The sequence below is a fragment of the Felis catus genome, chromosome A2, assembly GCF_018350175.1.
Source record: "Felis catus isolate Fca126 chromosome A2, F.catus_Fca126_mat1.0, whole genome shotgun sequence".
Lineage (NCBI taxonomy): Eukaryota > Metazoa > Chordata > Mammalia > Carnivora > Felidae > Felis > Felis catus.
The window spans coordinates 51947594-51965508 of NC_058369.1; the positions used below are offsets into that span (position 1 = coordinate 51947594).

The following is a 17915-nucleotide window of genomic DNA, read 5'->3' on the forward strand; positions in this document are numbered from 1 at the left end:
TTTCTTCTCCGGCTGGGGGAACTAAGGCACAGAGAAGTTAAGCCACTTGCCCAAACGTCACACAGCTAGTAAGAGGTCTGTCCAGAATTTGTTCCTGGGCACTCTTAACCATCGTTACACTACTGAACAAACAGTCAACTGTGAATCAGTGCCAATACAAACATTCAGTTATTTCAGAATTCAGCCAGTTGCCCTTTGCACGGATTTGCTGAGAGAGCACTCTCCTGGCTTCATGTTCTTATCGACTCTTGATGACAACGTTTGGGAGAGTCCATTCGAGGTGGCATCTCTGCCCAATGCCAGTTTATTGCACACCGTGCCTCTTATATCCCGCGTACATGTTGGACCCTCTTTACACCCCCTCCCCTGATGCACCCAGGGCTATGTTATGACCCCTGGATGTTCACCTCAACAGGTCGTTTCTTCGCACAGCATCAGAAGCATATTTTGCAAGTTGCTCACACACTGACGGCCCACCTGTGAGTTTTGGTGGACAGGAGTCACTGCTTGGGCAAGATGCCTTCATCCCAGGACTTTGTTGTTGTTGTCAGCTGGATGTGGGGGAGCAGTGACTATCTGTGTTATATAACAAAGCCATTCATCCAACACACATTTATTAACCATCTACTATGTGCCAGGGCCTGAGGATGCAAAGTAAAAAATAAAAAAGACCCAGTTAGCCCCACCTTCTGGAAAGTGTAGTCACAGTTGGGCGACAGACACTGGGATAGAGGCCTCTGGGTACTGCCCCCGTCCCTCACCTCCCCCCTCACCAGGGCCTAACACATCACTGCTCTCTGACATCTTGGCCCCATGACACCAGGAAGGTTCTGTTAGAAACATCTCCACACCAGCATGCGCCACGTGGTGAGGCCAGCTTGAACTAGAAACACGGGGGCTGGGTTTGAGAGGTGGCTTCATCAATGAGTAACTACCTCATGGCGAAAGGAAGCTGATATTTATCGAGCCTTATTATAGGTTTGCTATGAAGATGGAAAGATACACAGATCTGTGAAAAGTGCTCCGTACATTACAAGATGACGATGATGGTCGCGATCACCGCCAGCCATCAAGAAAGTGCCTACTGTGTGCCAGGCGCTGTTGCAAGAACTTTACTTGTCTTAATTCTTGTCATTCTTCACAGAAGTACCCATCAGGCGGGTGCTCTTAGTATTCTGCTTTGCATATGAGGAAATAGAGGTTGCTGAAGGCACTCACCCAAGATCACATAGATGCGATCAGAAAGTGATGGAGCCAGGAGTGTAAGCTCAGCAGGCTGGCTCAAATAGTAGCTGCTCTTGTGTGCACTTGGATCGTTTTCTCTCTAAATGTGGACTGAACAGCTGCTGTTGTTTTCTCTTTTTGATTCCTCAGTACCCGTGTTAACTTTGGGGGAAAGGGGAGCTCATTCTTACTGGAGATCATAACCATTCATTCCCTCCTTGGTTCATTGCTGTTGTGCATAGAATTGTGTCCTCCCAAGAGACACGTTGGGGTCCTGACCCCTGGTACCTGTGAATGTGACCTTATTTAGAAATAGGGTCTTTGCAGATGTAATCAGCTTTAGATGAGGTCATACTTGATGACGGTGGGCCCTATTGCAACATGACCACTGTCCCTATAAGGACGGAAAGATTTGGAAATAGAGACATAGACAGAGGGAAGACAGCCATGTAAAGACAGAGGCAGAAATTGGAGTGATGTAGCTACAAGCTAAGGAACAGCAAAGATGGCTGGTGACCATCAGAAGCTAGGAAGAGGTGAGGAGGGATTCTTCCCTACAGGTTTCAGATGGAGTGTGGCCCTGCCAATGCCTTCATCTTGGACTACTAGGCTCCAGACCTGAGAGAGACTAAATGTCTGTTGGTTTTAAGCATCCCAATTTGTGGTAATTTGTCAGGGCAATCCTAGGAAATGGATATAATGATCATGTATTGAGCACCTACCATGTTCTAGACACACTGGGGATATGACATTAAATGAGACAGGAACTCAGACCTTAAAGTATTCATAGTCTGGTGCATCTGCCTTATACATAACTCTGCTCTAGAAAAGAACACACACACACACACACACACACACACACACACACACCAAGTAGTGGTTTAAGTAGCAGGAGACATGAATTCTAGGTCTAGTTCAGCCCCTTTAATATGCTGTGTGACCTTGAAGAAGTCACTTTCCCTCTCTGGGCCTATTTTTTCACTTTTTCTGTAAAATCAAGGAGTCGGCCCAGAAAATCCTCAAGGCGTATCCTGGCTTTAAAGTTCTATGACGTGCTGGGATGAGGACAGGCAGAAAGGGGCAGGGAAAGCATGTGCAGCCTCCCATTCTCCTCAACACCCCTTGTGTGGAGCCCTGGCACTCTAGGGCACTGTCCCTCTGCCCTCATCATCCCAGGGCCATGTACTAGACAACTAGGGACAGCCCCCATGCCCCAGAGCCAAGCCTAAACCTGTTTATCCTGCCTGGCCTATTCCCTCCCAGGGAAACCACAATGAAGTCTCCTGTCCACGTCTTCCTCCCGACCCCCTCTGCCTGCTGACCGAACCTGGTGTTTCCCCCTGTGGCATGGTGTGGTCCCTCCTCTTGGGAGCTGGGATGAGCTGTTTTTCAATGGCAGTTGTCTTCTGATCCATTGGCCTCGACACACCTGAACTATAATAAAACCTGTATTTAAAAACAAGGACAGGGGTGCCTGGGTGGCTCAGTCGGTTGAGCGTCTGACTTCGGCTTGGGTCATGATTTTGCGGTTTGGGCTCCGTGTTGGGCTCTGTGCTGACAGCATGAAGCCTGGAACCTGTTTCAGATTCTGCTTCCTCTCTCTCTGCCCCCCCCCAAATAAATAAATAAACCTAAAAAATGTTTTTAAATGTGGGGCCCCTGTTCAAAAATTATTAAGAATTTCAATATGGTGACCCCAAAGCATTAAATCAAGTGCAGGGCCCTTCTCAACATAGGACCCTGCGTGACAGCGTAAGTCATGTGCCCATGGAGCTGGCCCTGTTCTTTCCTCCTTCCCAACCTGGCATCCGGTTCCCTTCTGCTTCTCAAATCTCTCTAGCCTGATTTTCCAATTTCAAAGCCTCAATACTGAGCCCCCACCCCTTTTTTGTACTCCACTAATGGATTCAAATTTTTAGAAACCATAAAGCTTTAATAATTCTGCTTCATTGTGAAGGGAGGAAAGGAGGCCAGTATGAATTAATGAAAAGTCTAAGAAATAAGACATTACTAAAGAAATAGTGTTTTATTACCCTCCGATTTGTATGGTGACAGAAATGACATGGAGAACGAGGGAGAGCGGAGGAAGTTGAAGCTTTTTGGATTTGATTAAACAAATAGAAAAGATTGAACTTATAGCTTGTAATAAGCATATTCCTTTTTTGGCAAATGATGCGACTAAAAACCACCTCCTTTAAGTAGGTTAATATTTCTCTTGTCCACGATCACTTTGCTCGCTGAGAACTTTTTAATGCTACAGAAGCTGGTAAATTTCTTCTGCAGTGATTCTATGTAACAAAACGAGTTTCCTGACCTTGCAGGCAATCTACAGTATAGATCGGGTTAAGGGAATTTCTTGTCAAAGGGAAATCCAGTATGGCAAATTCTCTCTGCTCCCCACCTCCAGAAAAGTCACATCTTCAGAGCAACCATCTAAAATGCAGAGCTCATCGTGTGCCACAGCACGACACTCCTGGACTTCATCTTCGCTGGCTGCCACATTTCAGACCTAACTCAGTGTCCTGCCACAGTTGGATCCAGACCTATTTTGGGGTGGTAGCCTCAAACGGTGCACACACCCCACACCTCCGAGCCTGAGCGACCTGGGCTTGGACTGCCCTCCCCCCCCAACTTGCACAGTCTGTCAAAATCCTAACTCATGTTTCAAGGTCCAGCTCAAAGGTCCTCTCCTCTGGGAAGCTGCCTCTGACATTTCCAGGCAGAATCTCGGCCTCCGTCTGCCCCCACGGCACATCTATTCCAGCATTTGTGCTCCTGCCTAACAGTTGTCTGTTCACTTCTTTCAGAGGGGGAAAGCGTGCCCTGGGGCTCGCCCACCTCCGAGGAGGTGGTGTAGTTCCAGCAGTTTAGTAGCAGAAGAGCTCCCAGCTCCAATGCTAACCAGCTGCATGCACACAGTAACACCAGCCTCACAGCACTGTGAGGATTAAATCAGATGATAACCTGAAAGTGCTTAGCACGGAGACTGGCAAAAAGCAAGCTCAAAAAATATTAACCGTTTTCTCTGAACACTAGTGTATAAACATGGGGTCACAGAATGGCCATGCGGCTGGTCAGTCCTGGTTTATGCCTGTGGTCCTGGAGCTATTATTATTAATGCCCTCTCCCCTTTTCAAAAGTGTTTCCGTTTGGGTGACAAATCACATGGCCACCTATGACAGTTAGGACCAGGTCTATTTTATTTACCAGTGTGTCCCTGCCACATGAACAGTGCTTAGCACATATTAAGTACTTAATACAAATTTATCAAATGAATGAATGTGTCTCCCATGCCTAGCAAGTGCCTGGCACCTGGCAGGAGGTTCATAAGAGCTAACATGGCTGATTTCTCTGCATTTCCAAGCACCTCCTGACCCAGAGAAGGCATGAATCAAGGCTTGGTGAGTGAGTGAGTGAGTGAATGAATGAATGAACAAACGAACGCACTCCCTCCAATCTGTTGCCAATCGCACATCCTGGGGAAACAAACGACATCTCACAGGGGTAGGGGCGAAGATTGGGTCAGATGGAGGACGAGGTGGATATGACGCCTTCCCATCACACTTCGGAGAGGGGTTATCTCTTCCTGGGGCTGCAGCAGGGCCCTGTTTTCTTTTTCCAGCTAGAAACTGGGGATTGGTTTCCCCCGTGTACCAGCAGGAGACCATAACCTAGGTTAGCCTGACCAGTAAGTCCAGTGGGCTCTTGAGGGTGCTGAGACCCTTGCCTCCATCAGACACTGTATATAAAGTACAGGTGCTCAAGCTTCCAGCAGGTGCTGCCTACCAGCTGCTGACCTAGCCACAGGGGAGAAGACACGTAACTCCAGGTGCGAGGAGCAGAAGGAAGAGAATGGGAATGCTTTCTGCCCTTCTAGGCTCAGAAAGGAAATTTCACATGTTGGCAGCCAAAAACATTTGGATACAGACTACGCACTAGACATGATAAGAACTTCAAGAGCATTAACTCAGCCATGAGAACAGCCCTATGAAGAAGCTACTCCCATTTTACACATGGAAGTGAGTCAGAGTGGGGAAATGACTTGCCAGAGGTCACACAGCTAGTAAGACAGTGTCCCAGAGCTCAGATCCCTTGGCAGGTGAGGGTAGAAACCAGAAAGTAGTCCTCTCCATCCCTCCTCAACCCAATATAAGAAAGCCCAGTTCCTGTTCCCCCTAGTCGGGCTGTGTGACCTTGGGCCCGGCTCACCCTCTCTGAGCCTCACTTCCTTTTTCCAAGGCTAACGTTCTAGGAGGCTAGGATATACTCGATTTCCAGGACATCTCCTCCTCTGAAACCACAGGGTTTCGGGGTGACCAGGGAGCCTGGCTGAGTCCAGGTGTCCAAGAACATATTGATTCACCATGGGAGCCTGGCTGGGGGATACCTTCTCCACCCATTTCCTGAAGGAGCCCTTGCAGCTGGGCTGAAAAATCAAGCGGCGGATCCGAGAGCCCAACTGAGTGTGGGGCTTCGGAGCTCTCGTGTCACCAGGTGGGGTACCAGCCGCGCGTCTGCTTGGAGAAGAGCTGTGGGAAGGGTGAGGGATGCCAGAAAAATGCGAGGAGAGAGCTGCAGAGAGCGCCTGGTGGAGGGTCCTTTTGCACTTCTGCTCTCAGAAGCTCGGATAGAAACCGCCTTTGGGAAGGGTAGTAGCCCCCAGCCCAGGGTCAACGTCCATAGCTCTGGTCATTTCCCCAGCCTGCAGGAAATGGGGCCTGGAGAAAGGGGGCCCCCAATACTGGGGGAAAGCCAGGCGGAGAAGTCAGAGCCAGCTGAGTAGGAGGAACGGGGTGGGGGGGAGGTTCTAGCGCTCTGGACTCCCCCAGCTCCGGGGCTGTTCCGAGCCCGGAAAGTTTGCGCGCGGCAGGCGCACGGTGCGCCCCCTCCCAGCGCCCGCAGGCGCCGGGTCCGCAGGCGCCCACCCCGGCCCGCCCCGCCCGCCGCTCGGTGCCCGCTCAAGGTCACTGCTGACAAGGCGCCTGCCTCCGCGAAGCGAGGGGACCCTGGACGCGCTCGGCTTCAGCTCGGACTCTGGCCCGCCGGGGGTTCCCGGGGCCAAGCACGTATGGAAAGAAAGCCGGCTGGGAGGCAGACACAGACCGAAGGAGAGGGGAGGAGGCCCAGAGCCCCGGGCCCGGCCGCCCCTGCCTCACCTGCGCCGGCTCCGCGAGCGAGATGCTGCTGCTGCCGCTGCCGCTGCCGCTGCCGCCGCCACTGGTGCGCGCCCGGCCCGGCCCGGCCCCGCTGCGGCTGCGGCTCCTCTGCCGCGGCTGCCCCGCGCTTGCCTCGCCCCGCGGCCCCGCCGCCGCCGCCCGCCTGCCTCCCTCCCTCCGCCGCCGCCTCTGCCACCGCTGCACTGCGCTCTGCCCGCCTCCCTCCCTTCCTCCCTCCCCTCCCCGCTCCCTCCTCCCCCGCGCGCTCCCCCTCGGCCCTCCCCAAACTCCGCACGGAAAGCGCCCCGCGGGACCCGGAGCGCGCCGTCCCGCCCGCGCCCTCCAGCACGCGCACACGCCGGTCGGCCGGGGGAGGGAGGGGGTCTGCAGCGTCTCCCCTGGTGCGGTCTACAGGTACCTCTGTCACCACCAGCCCCTTACTCCACCCCCATCCCCGCCGTTAACTTGGCCCTGGGAGGGACCCCCTCCTACCCTCCACCTCCCCAGCCCCCGTGGTCGGGATGTCCCAGACCTCCCCTGTGGTTGGGGTCCTACAGTTTGGGGTGAATTGAGATATGGTGTGGGCGTGTGGGGAGACCTAGCTTAGGGGGAGGGGGCTGGCTGGACCAATCCTAGGGAGTTTAGCTGGAGGGTATTCAGACCTCGAGAAAGGACTGGGGTAGGGCAGGGGCACCTGTTGGGCCCTAGCCTCCAGCCTGTCAGGCCTAGGGCCTGGAGGAGAGCAGAAAGGCCCTGCCTGAGGAGAAAGGCGAAAACTCCAGGCACACACAGAAAGCACCTCCTCAAAGCAGGCTTCCCCTCCTTGGCTCGGGCCCCAGGTCGCTGAAAAGCCTAGCTCCACCAGGAAGCTTGGCCACCTGACTCCAGCGCCTTGGTCTCCTCCATGCCATCAATTAATCATGCCCGCTTGCTTATTTATTTATTGGCTTTATAAAAAGCCAAATGCACTGCTCACAGGAAGAGAGAAGATGGGTTCCCATGGGGGTGGGGGGCAGGGAGGGCCTGACCACGGTGACACCCCCCCCCCTTCCCCAGGCCTCTGCTTGGTGAATGTGGAGGCAGGGCTGGGGAGACCCTGGGCTCTGGATGTCTGCAGCACCTGCTTTCAGGGAATGGCTGGGATGTTGCCACCACTCACAGAGCCAGAATTTACCATGGTCTGTGCTCTGCAACCCTAGGATGGGGCAAAGGATATTTAGTCTTGGGGGCTTAGGCAGAGATAGAAGAGAAGGGGTCTTGGAGGCCAGTGACCAGAAGGAAATCTGACAGGTGTGAGAGGAGGTATCTCCAGGCTCTTGGCTCAGAGCACTCCATTCTCACGGCTCTCACTTGGCTTGGCAGGCAGCGTCTGTATCTCCTGCTACAGCCCTGTCCAGTCTCTAGGTTGCCCAGAGGGCATCTCCCCATGGATGCCCCCCCCGAAGCCATATCTCCTCCCACCTTCCCCATCCCAGTGGGTGACTCTGCCACACCTCCAGATGGCTAGCTCCATATGTCCCCATCACCAAATCTTCACTCATGGGGCCTCTGCAGTCTCCCTGGAATCTGCTCTCTGGTCTCTGTTGAAGGACTCCCAGCACCTCTCTTCTGGATTCTCACAGCTGGCATCCTGTCTACCTCCATCCTGCTGCTGCACTAGCCTTCATGGAACCAGACATGCGTCATGTCTGCTCCTGCTCTAAAACCTTCCATAGCTCCCAAGTGCCCTTCCAAACCTTTGCCACCTTAGTTCATAGTGTCCATCCTTGATACATGCTTAGCACTATATCATGTCTATGTCTCTCTTCAGTTCCTTCCATGAAAATACCTTTTGTTTCTCTCAGTCAGTTTCTGCCCAGTCATGGTGTCAAAGCTTAGCATTAGTCAAGATCTCTTGTGTGAAACCTTCAGAAACCAGGAGGCAAGTTGAAAAGTCAAAAGGAAAGGGTGTGAAATGCCACAAAACATGAGGCAACTCTGCAAAAGCGAGTGACATCACAAAAGTCCTAGTGACAAAACTCACCAGTTGTGTGACCTTGGGCAGGCCCTCAACCTCTCTGAGCCTGTTGGTATATCTGCTAAAAGGGTGACGAATTCCACAGCCTACTCCAGTATAAACACTCAACAAATGGTAGCTATAGTTACTCTTGAGCACCTATTGTGTGCTAAGGCTCTGGGATTTACAAGGGTGATTTGGTAGGGATTGGAGGGACAGCAAAGATTGTAAACTCAAATGCCTCTAAGGACCAGGCAATACTGATTGAGGTGGGCTGGTTCTGTCTTGTGGCTCTCTCTCCTGGAATTTACCAATAAGAAACAGCAACAATGTATGTGAAGTGGCAAATAGCTAACAATGGCCGCTTGGGGATGCAATAAGGAGTGGTGGGGACTGTGGCACCTACCTATTTACCTGGGCATAGCCACTACCCCACTCCATCTGACTGTGGCCAAGCAGGGATATAAGCCCAGACTGCCAGTTTTCTGTTTTTGTTTTTGTTTTTGTTTTCAAGAGAAGCTGGACATCTGGATTTTTATGTGGACACATTTGATCTTTAAATATCATCAACTAATTTTTAAAAAATTGAAAACTTTGGGAGGACTGAACACAATATAGTTGTGGTAGGTTTTTGGCCGCAAAGCTGGCAGTTTATGACCTCTGGGTTAGCAGGAAGTAGATCAATGTTATTTACACACAGACATACACTCCCCCCCTCCTCTCTCTGGCAGAATGTGGTCATGTCCACCTCAGAGGGTACAAAGGGTCATTAGGAATGGAGTGGAAGGAGCACCTCACTGCAGTGGGCATGATGGGAGGGGTCAAGTGAGTCACTGGGATTGGAACCATTGGGGAGGGCCTGGTCTGCCCCTACGGCACGTGGGAACTCAGACCGACCATCTGTCCTCGCTGAGCCTCAGTCTCCTTGGGCCGGGAGAGGGTGGGGAATTACTCAGATGTGGTAGAGCTTGTGCGAGGTGATGAGCACGTGAGAAGTGAGGACACGGGAGGTTCCAACGACAACGCAGAGGAGCATCTGCTTGTGAGAGAGTTTCAGCAATCTGGACACCCGGGAGAAGTCCCACTCCACTAAAAATAGGGCTCTGACAGACTGAAAACTTGAAGACTTCTCAAGAGACGGAACTGGCAGCAAATAACGAGAGAAATGGCTGCTTCCCTCTGCCGGACAAGTAAGAACAGATGAGGTGACTGGCACTTGGCAAGGCAGTGAGCGTGTGTCATCTCTGAATTCCTAACAAGACCAGAAAGAAGCACGAGTCCTGGTTGGCCTGTTAGGGAGGCAGAGGCCAAAAACGGCCAAGAGCAGAACTGGGAATGACTGTGGGATCCCAGGGCCCCGTGAAAATCCCTCAAAGGGGCTTTGGTGGGATGGGATTAAAGCTGACTCCATTGTCCAATTCCGCACCGTGACCGTGTGGTACTATTTTAGTCCCAAAGTTATTAAATGCATACGATAATCCTACTAAGCAAAAAGGAGACATCTAAATAAACCAACGAGGGAGATGGTCCTCAGATGGAAACCACCTTTGAAACAACCTCGGAGCTAGATTTTGACCTCACGTACCTGGAGAACTTGTTACCAGAGTCTGTAAAGAGATTCCTGGGGCTGACTCAAGTCTCCAGAGTCAGAATGCCCCCAAGGGGGGGGGGGGCGGGGAGATATCACAGCAGGTCCCTTCTGTTAAAGGACTCTAAATCAGCCACGAAAACCCAACCCCTCAAATACAAGGCAGGGCGGCACACTTGAGGCACAAAATGCTACCAGCGAAGATTTAACAGGGATTCCCTCTGGGAGACGTGGGGCATAGAGGAGAACATTCTACCCTATATATTTCAGGCTCTGTTAGAATCTTTTACGGAAACAAAGATCCCATCGTTTTGCTTGTGCTGTTTTAAAACTTAAATAAGAAGGAAAAACCACCAAGTGCCAAGGCAGCCTGGGGGACGGACAATGAATTCTCCAGGAAGCAAAGTGGGATTTGAGCTGAGGGCTGAAGCAGGAATAAAAATGGCAGAAAGAGTAGCCAAACTCTATTAAGTATCGGTTACTATTCTTAGCATTTCGGGTACACTGATTTCATACTCCCAACAGTTGTATAAGGCAGGTGTTTGTTAGCAGATGGTATTAAAGCTCCACCCTGACCTCTACCTGGCAGGTGCACCCAGTGCCTAGCTCTGTGGGTGTTGGCTCTGCGCGCCTACACCCTTCTGTGGAGGACGTCATCCTTGCCTGATAGGAATCACTAGGTGGCAACAACCTGTAGGGTACAATTCACCCTCCAGGGGTCCCCCTGGGATCAGGCTGAGGGTAGACTTCTCTGGAGTCCTGCCTCCCCCCTTCCTCTACAGGTTTCTCTTGAGACTACTCCCTTAATAAATTCCATGCACAAGAATGCCCATCTCAGACTCTGCTTCTGGGGAAGCAGACCCCAGCTCATTCTCTTATCCCCATTTTGTAGTGGAGGGAGGGAAGGCACAGATCAGACAAGACACTGACCTAGAGAGAGGAACAGTCAGGCAGTCAGACCCTTCTCCGTGCCCAGAAGGATTTCTCTAAGACGATGAGGGAGCAGGAGCAAAGGAGTGTGAGAAAGAGACAACAGAGGCAGAAAGGAACATGACCACACAGCCCTAGAAGGTCTTGGGTCCCCTGGTGAGGAGTCATCATTTTTTTTATGAAGATTTTTTTAAGTTTATTTATTTATTATTTGAAAGAGACAGAGACAGCACGAGTTGGGGAGGGGCAGAGAGAGGGGGAGACAGAGAGAGTTCCAAGCAGGCTCTGTGCTGCCAGTGCAGAGCTCTACATGGGGCTACAACTCATGAAACCGTGAGATCATGGCCTGAGCTGAAACCAAGAGTCAGATGCCTGACTGAGCCACCCAGGTGCCCCAGGAGTCATCCTTTCATTTATTTGTCATGTGTGTACCTACATGAACCAGGCCCTTGCACAGTGTGCAGGATTCAAAGATGAAAGTCTACAAATCCTTTTCGTCAAGAGGGGCTGGTGGGATGGGAAGGGGATCAGGGGACAGGCCCACACAAGCTCAGGTTTGCACTGAACCCAAATGCTCAGGAAAGCAAAACTGGAAGATTTTGGCTGAATTCTGTAGTAAGAGAAGGTAGGCACAGAGTCCCTCTTTGAGATGGAGGGAGGAGAGACAGAAATAAGGGAATATGTTCAACTCCACTTCTCCATGAAAGCAAATGACCCTTGGGCTCGACATGAGACCAGCCTGGCCACGAGGGACAAGACTGATTCCTCCGCAGGACTGTGTTTATCAAGATGAAGTTGAACACAGACCAAGAGCCTTGTCTGACATTGCGGATCCGAAGAGGTGACCCCCTCCCGTACAGATAGGGGAATCTCTGTCTGACTTGTAAGTCACGGATTTGAAGGGGACCCCTGGATATTGAAAGTGAGTATGGGTTTAACATATGCCAGAAGAGGCTGCTGGAAAAGCTAATGCCATCGGAGGCAGGAAGCCCTGTCTCGTCCAGAAGGCAGACCACACTGGGAGGGAGGAGGAGAGTTTTCAGGCATGGGTGTGGACTATGATAAAGCAGTCAGAGTTCTATGGGAGTCGGGAGGGTAGAAGAGGGTCACCCTGAAGATCAGCCTGCAGTCCTCATATGGACAACCTTCCCCATAGAGCCATGCTGAGCCCCTCTGCTGGGTAGGAAGGTGCACCAAGGAGGCATTCTCGGCCTCCTCCAGTCCGGATGAGGGATGGGATCTAAACTAGACCCCAAAGGCTGTTCGGCCCATAAGAAGTGAGAAGAAGAGGGCGTGGGGGAGGAGAGCTGCTGAGCCTGGGGGAGGGAGGAGGAAAGGCTTTTCTCCCGAAATATGTGGTCTTTAAATGTCATCTTTGGAGAAAATACAGCAACCTTTTGATGGTGAGACTCTAAATGGCGCCCAGAAAAGGTGCTGGTAATGTCCCACTGTGTTCTCTTGTCAACCATGTGCGACTCTTTGCCTGAGAACTTCTGTCTGACTTGGGGAGCTTCAGCCCACATGTGGGGCAAGCCAGGTCTGCTGGACTCTAATACCCACTGTGAGCAGCCCTCAACGAGTGACTGGTGGGAGTTGGTGGGGGAGCCCTCCAGCCGCCTCACCACTCAGGCAGGATGAGGCTGAGCCTGCCGGTCTATACCCGCTCCCAGATGACCCAGTGCAAATCAGCTCCAGTTGGCACAGTGGTAAGCTGTTTGATGATGCACAATTGTTGGCCTCCTTCCCTTCCCTTCTCCGCTTTGCTTCCATCTCCCCTACTGTCCCTTCCTGGAATCACCTCCCACATAAACTACCTAGGCTTGAATCCTGGTCGCAGGGTCTGTTTTGAGGGGAACCCAAACCCGGAGAGCCTCACAGTTAAACTTAGGGTCTCTGCAGTCAGAGGGCTCAGGTTCATGGCTTGGCTGTGTGGCCTTTATCTGGGAGAGGCACTTAATTTCTGCAAGCCTCTGTTTCCCCTTGTTTAAAATGAGGTGGGATCAGGGTGCCTGGGTAGCTCAACTGGTTGGGCGTCTGACTTCAGCTCAGGTCGTGATCTCATGGTTTGTGGGTTCAAGCCCCACGTCGGGCTCTGTGCTGGCAGCTCAGAGCCTGGAGCCTGCTTTGGATTCTGTGTCTCCCCCACTCTCTGTCCCTTCCCTGCTTGCACTCTGTCTCTCAAAAATGAATAAACATAAAAAGTTTTTTTTAAATGAGGTGGAAATAATAACCACACCTACCTCATACATTTGTTGTGATCATTCAGTCATTCCACACTTACTGGACACTTACTATGTACCAGGCACTGAACTAGGTTCTATGGATACAGAAGTGGGTAAGACTAAATTTCTGACCTTGTGAAGTTTACATTAGTGGGGAGCTAGGATACTAAATAAATATATAATATCAGGAAGTGACAAAAAGCTAAAGAAAAAAAGCTGGATAGAGGACAACTGAAGTTATCTTAAATGTTAGTGAATTAAATGAGACGATTCATACAAGTGTTGAGCATATTGCATGGCACACAATAAACATTCAATGAATCTTTGCTAATAAAATCTTCACCACCATCCTCATCATCATCTGTGCCCACCCACCCCTGCTGTTTATTCATTGATTCGCTTGAGAAATAATTATTGGTCCCTCCTTAATGCCAGACCCTCTACTAGGGGATATTTTGATGGGCAAAACAAACATTATCTTGACTTTCATAGACTCATAGTTTAGTAGAGGAGAATAATAATCAGTAAAACACAAACTGTTGTATATTTACATCCTGAAATAAGTACCCATAAGGGAAAATCAAACACACACAGCACTGTGAGAGAAGGGATGTGAGAAGGTCTGTACGGTCACTAAGGCTTCTCTGATGAAGGAATGCTTGGGCTGAAGACCAAAGTAGAATTAACAATATTCAGGGATGAGAAATACTCAGGAAAGTAGGAAAAGCATGTGCAAAGGTCCTGGGGTGAGGAAGAAGCAGGACAAAAGGGAGACTCAGAAAGAAGGTAAGTGTAGCTGGAGTAGAGAGAACAGGGGTATTGTGGGCAAGAAAAGGTAGGTCGAGGCCAGAACATTCCATGCTATTCTACCATTTATTGAGTACCAATCAATACAGCCTCTGTTTTAAGCACTTCATAAGTTTTATCTCATTAAGCCTCAAGCAGCTCTTAGAAGTGAGTGCCTTTATTATAAATTCTACACCCAAAGAACCTGAGGCAAAACAGTTTTCCAGAGAGGCAAAAGAGTGCCAAATTTAATCGGTCAGTGGTGGAGCTGAAATTTGAACCCAGATCTCACTGACTCCAGGGCCAAACCGGCATAACAATCTCTATCTTTATCTTAAAAGCAACAGGGTACAATAATTCAAGATGTTGCCAGTGGGGGAAACTGGGTTTCAAAAGGTACACAGGGCCTCTCTGCTATTTCTTGCAATTGCACTCCAATCTACATTATTTTAAAACAAAAAGTGTAAGCAATTAGAAAAGCCATAGGTATACTTACAGAGTTACTTAGTATATTTACAGAGTTATTAAGCAAAATGCCTGATCAGAATGGAATTTTGATAAGACCCATTGGTTTCTCTGTGCTCCACAGGGGAAAGCAGTGAGGGGGCACTACAGTGAGTTGGATGAGAGATGATTCCGGCTTGGGGCCCGATTGCAGCAGTGAGGGTGGTGGGAAATAGAGGGAATTAAGAGATTGGGATGGGGGGGAGTGGTTTATTGTGACTGGCCATGGAGCTAGTTTGGTTGGGAGTGAGGTAGAGAGAGAGGACAGTGAGGTCGGTGGAAAGCTGGAGAACCAAGCTCCAGGCTCCAATTCTCAGCCCTGAGTCTGGCTTCCCAGGGACCTGTGGTATTGTCACTCTTCTGAGATTCATTGTTGTCATGAGTACAAGGCGGGGATGAGGTAGACCAGACAGATTCAAACCAAGCCAGCTTTGAGAAAATGCCACTCGATGCTGACCTCTGCACCAGAAGAGAGAGCTGGGGCCCAGAAAGACCACCCAGTGCACACCCTGCTACATTAAGTGCCATGCTGTTATTTTTTCCTGTGTCTGTCCAGATGCCCTACTGGAAATGCAGTTAGTTCTCTAAGGACAGATGGAAGCCATTTCTGTGCCCCTGGCACCTGGCACAGGGTCTAGTATAAAGGCTAGGTTCCAGAAACGTTTGCCAAATGCTGGGCAGTCCTTAAAGTGGCCTGATGTTTCAAAAGAGCTGATAGCCACGAACTGGCCCAGACTTGCAAAAATATCTCAGGGGTCAGCAGAAAAGGCTTTATTTCCAGTGCAGAGTTTTCAGTGCAGAGTAGACACCAAAAGCAGAGCAAAGTGCCCTTCTTGTTATGTTGACAGAAGAAGGAATAATGGTTCTCCAACTCCACTTTCTCTCCACAAAGAGAGGGAACCTCCCACTGGACGTGGACGAGCTGAGTCGATGGAACTCGAAGACAAAAGAGGAGAGGAGAGGAGAGGCCAGCCCCTGGAGCCTCTTGAGTGTCCAGGGTCTGAAGAGGAGCGTCCATTCCTAAAAAGACACTCAAGTTCACTGCAGAGCCACCAGCCCAGGTCCTGAGACATCGGGAGGACTCCTGGAGAAACGCCAAAAGGCTGGAGGCATGGAAGTTGGGTCTTGATTTTCAAACAAGGCAAAACGTGATGCATAAGAAACCACAGTCCTGTGACCTTGAAGGCTATCACAGTGACGAGAGGGATGAATGTAGGTGTTGGTGGTTTGCCCCATGCCAGGCCCCAACCCAGGCACTTTGGGTCAACAGTCAAGCAGGCAAAGCCCTGTTTTTAAGGAGCTTGTGGTCTGTTGGGGGTCAGAGGCATAGGGTGCATTAAGAGCAGAGGGGAAGAGAGGTCTTATTTGTTTAAGGATATCTTAGAAAGCATCATGGAGCAGGTGGATTTAAATTGGATTTAAACCATAAAACCTTAATCATTAAACCAGTGTGGTACTGGCACATGGAAAGATGAGCATACCAATGGAACAGAGTAGAAAGTCCAGAAATAGACTCAAATGCATACAGGAAGTTGGTATATGATAAAGGCAACATCTCAAATCAGTGGGGTTATGAATGAATGTATTAATAAATGGTGTTAAGATAAATGGGTAGTCACTTGGAAAAAGATGTGGCTGAGTCCTTACACCACACCATACACCAAACAGATCAATTGGATCAAAACTGTAATATAATAGCAAAGTCATGAAACCAGAAAGTATCAAAATAAAACTTGGGCAAATTCCTTTAAAACCTTGGAGTAGGTAAGGTCTTTCTATCACTCAAAATCCAAAAGCCAGGAAAGATAAGGTTGATGAACTTAACAAGATAAAAAAAAAAAATCATTTACATTTCTATGTGAGAAAAAAAAAATAAGCAAAATCACAAGAGGCCAATGACAAATTGGAGAAAAGAATATCTTCTATCACAGGCAAAAGTTAATTGCTGCAGTGTATTAAGAGTTTCTGTAAATCAAGATGGAAAAGGCCAGCAGCATAATAAAAATGGCACAAACAGGCAGTTCCCCACAAAATAAACCCAAAAGGCTCTTAAATATATAAAAAGCTGCTCAATCTCACTCATAAGAGAAATGTAATTTAAAACTGCGCTGACAAACCATTCAAAAGTCTGCTGGTGAAGCCTGGGGAAAACAGGTCCTCTCTCTCATACATTGCTAGTGGGAGTTGTAAATCAATACAGCTCTATGGGGAGAGATTTGCAATATCTGTCAAAATTACAAATGCAGCTATTCTCTGACCCAGCAATGCCATGTGTAGAAGTTTGTTCTACAGATATACCAGCCCACACATGGAACATATTATTCCTTTAGCACTGTCCAGGATAGCAAAGGGCCAGAATGACCCCAAGTGCCTATCAGCTTGGAGCCATGGTAAATAATGATGGACATTTACACAGTGGAATATTCTGCAGTTGTATAAGGAATGAGGAAGCTCTAGGTACAGTGATTGAGAAAGAGCTCCAGGCTATGTCATGAAATGAAAAACAGAAAACCAAGACGCAAAGCAGTCTGTATCTGTATATGTAGCACTCCACCTTTTTTAAAAAAGGAGTTTTTGAGATTATAATTTACCTACCATAATGCTCATCTGTGACAGTTCAAAGGCTTTTGGTATATTTACAGAGTTGTGCAACCGTCACCATAATCTAAACTTTGTAACATTTGCATCATCCCCAAAAGAAACCTTAGTACTTTTTGTATAAGAAAGAAAAGAAATAAGAAAATAGACATGCCCCATGTATACACATATTCTCTCTCTCTCTCTCTCTCTCTCTCTCTCTCTCTCTCTTTCTCTCTCTCTCTCTCTCTCTCTCTCTCTCTCTCTCTCTCTCTCACACACACACACACACACACACACACACACACCACATGTATTTGCATGTGTTTGTATAATCCCTAGAAGAATACACAAGACATGAACACAGGCATGAATGGGAATCATAGAGCTATGTGATTTGGCTGGAGCTAAGTGTGCATGAGAAACGCTGATGGGAAATGAACTGGGACAGGCCAGCTGGGGCCAGATTGTTTAAGGCTTCAAATACCAGGCTAACGAGTTTGGGTTTTATCTCATGAAGTCCAACACTATCCAATGGAACTTTCAGTGGTGAGGGAAATATTCTATATACCTGTGTTGCCCAACATGGGAGGCACACGGGGCTACTGAACACTTGAGATGTGGCTCATGTGACTGAGGAAGTGCATTTTAAGTTTAATTTAACTTTCATTATCTTATATCTAAATAGCCACCTGTGGTGAGTGGCTACCATATTGGATAGCACAGGTCCTGGGGAGCCATGAAAGGTTTTGCAGGTGAGGAGGGACACAGTCTGATTTGAATTTGAGGGAGTTTGTGAAGGATGGATTCCAAGGCAGCAGTGGAGATTGCAGACATTGGAGGGACCTGGCTACATGTCATACAGAGGGGGGGACCTGGACCCCTTGGGCTTGGATCAGAAGAATTGAGTTAAAGAAACTTCTAGAAGGGGA

General features: G+C 49.3%; 1 protein-coding gene across 12 annotated transcripts in view; it reads right to left on the minus strand.

Annotated features, from left to right (window-relative positions):
• Positions 1-6515, minus strand: part of ATP2B2 (ATPase plasma membrane Ca2+ transporting 2) — a 387749-nt gene extending 381234 nt beyond the window's left edge. For 4 of the 12 annotated variants that reach the window (XM_023250012.2, XM_023250013.2, XM_023250008.2 and 1 more), the window contains exon 1: positions 6381-6513. The gene's annotated coding sequence lies outside the window, so the exon portion shown is untranslated. Of the gene's footprint in view, positions 1-6380 lie in introns of all 12 variants that reach the window. The other 8 variants (XM_023250019.2, XM_023250018.2, XM_023250015.2 and 5 more) reach the window with 4 other exon arrangements.
• Between the last annotated feature and the right edge of the window lie 11400 nt (positions 6516-17915).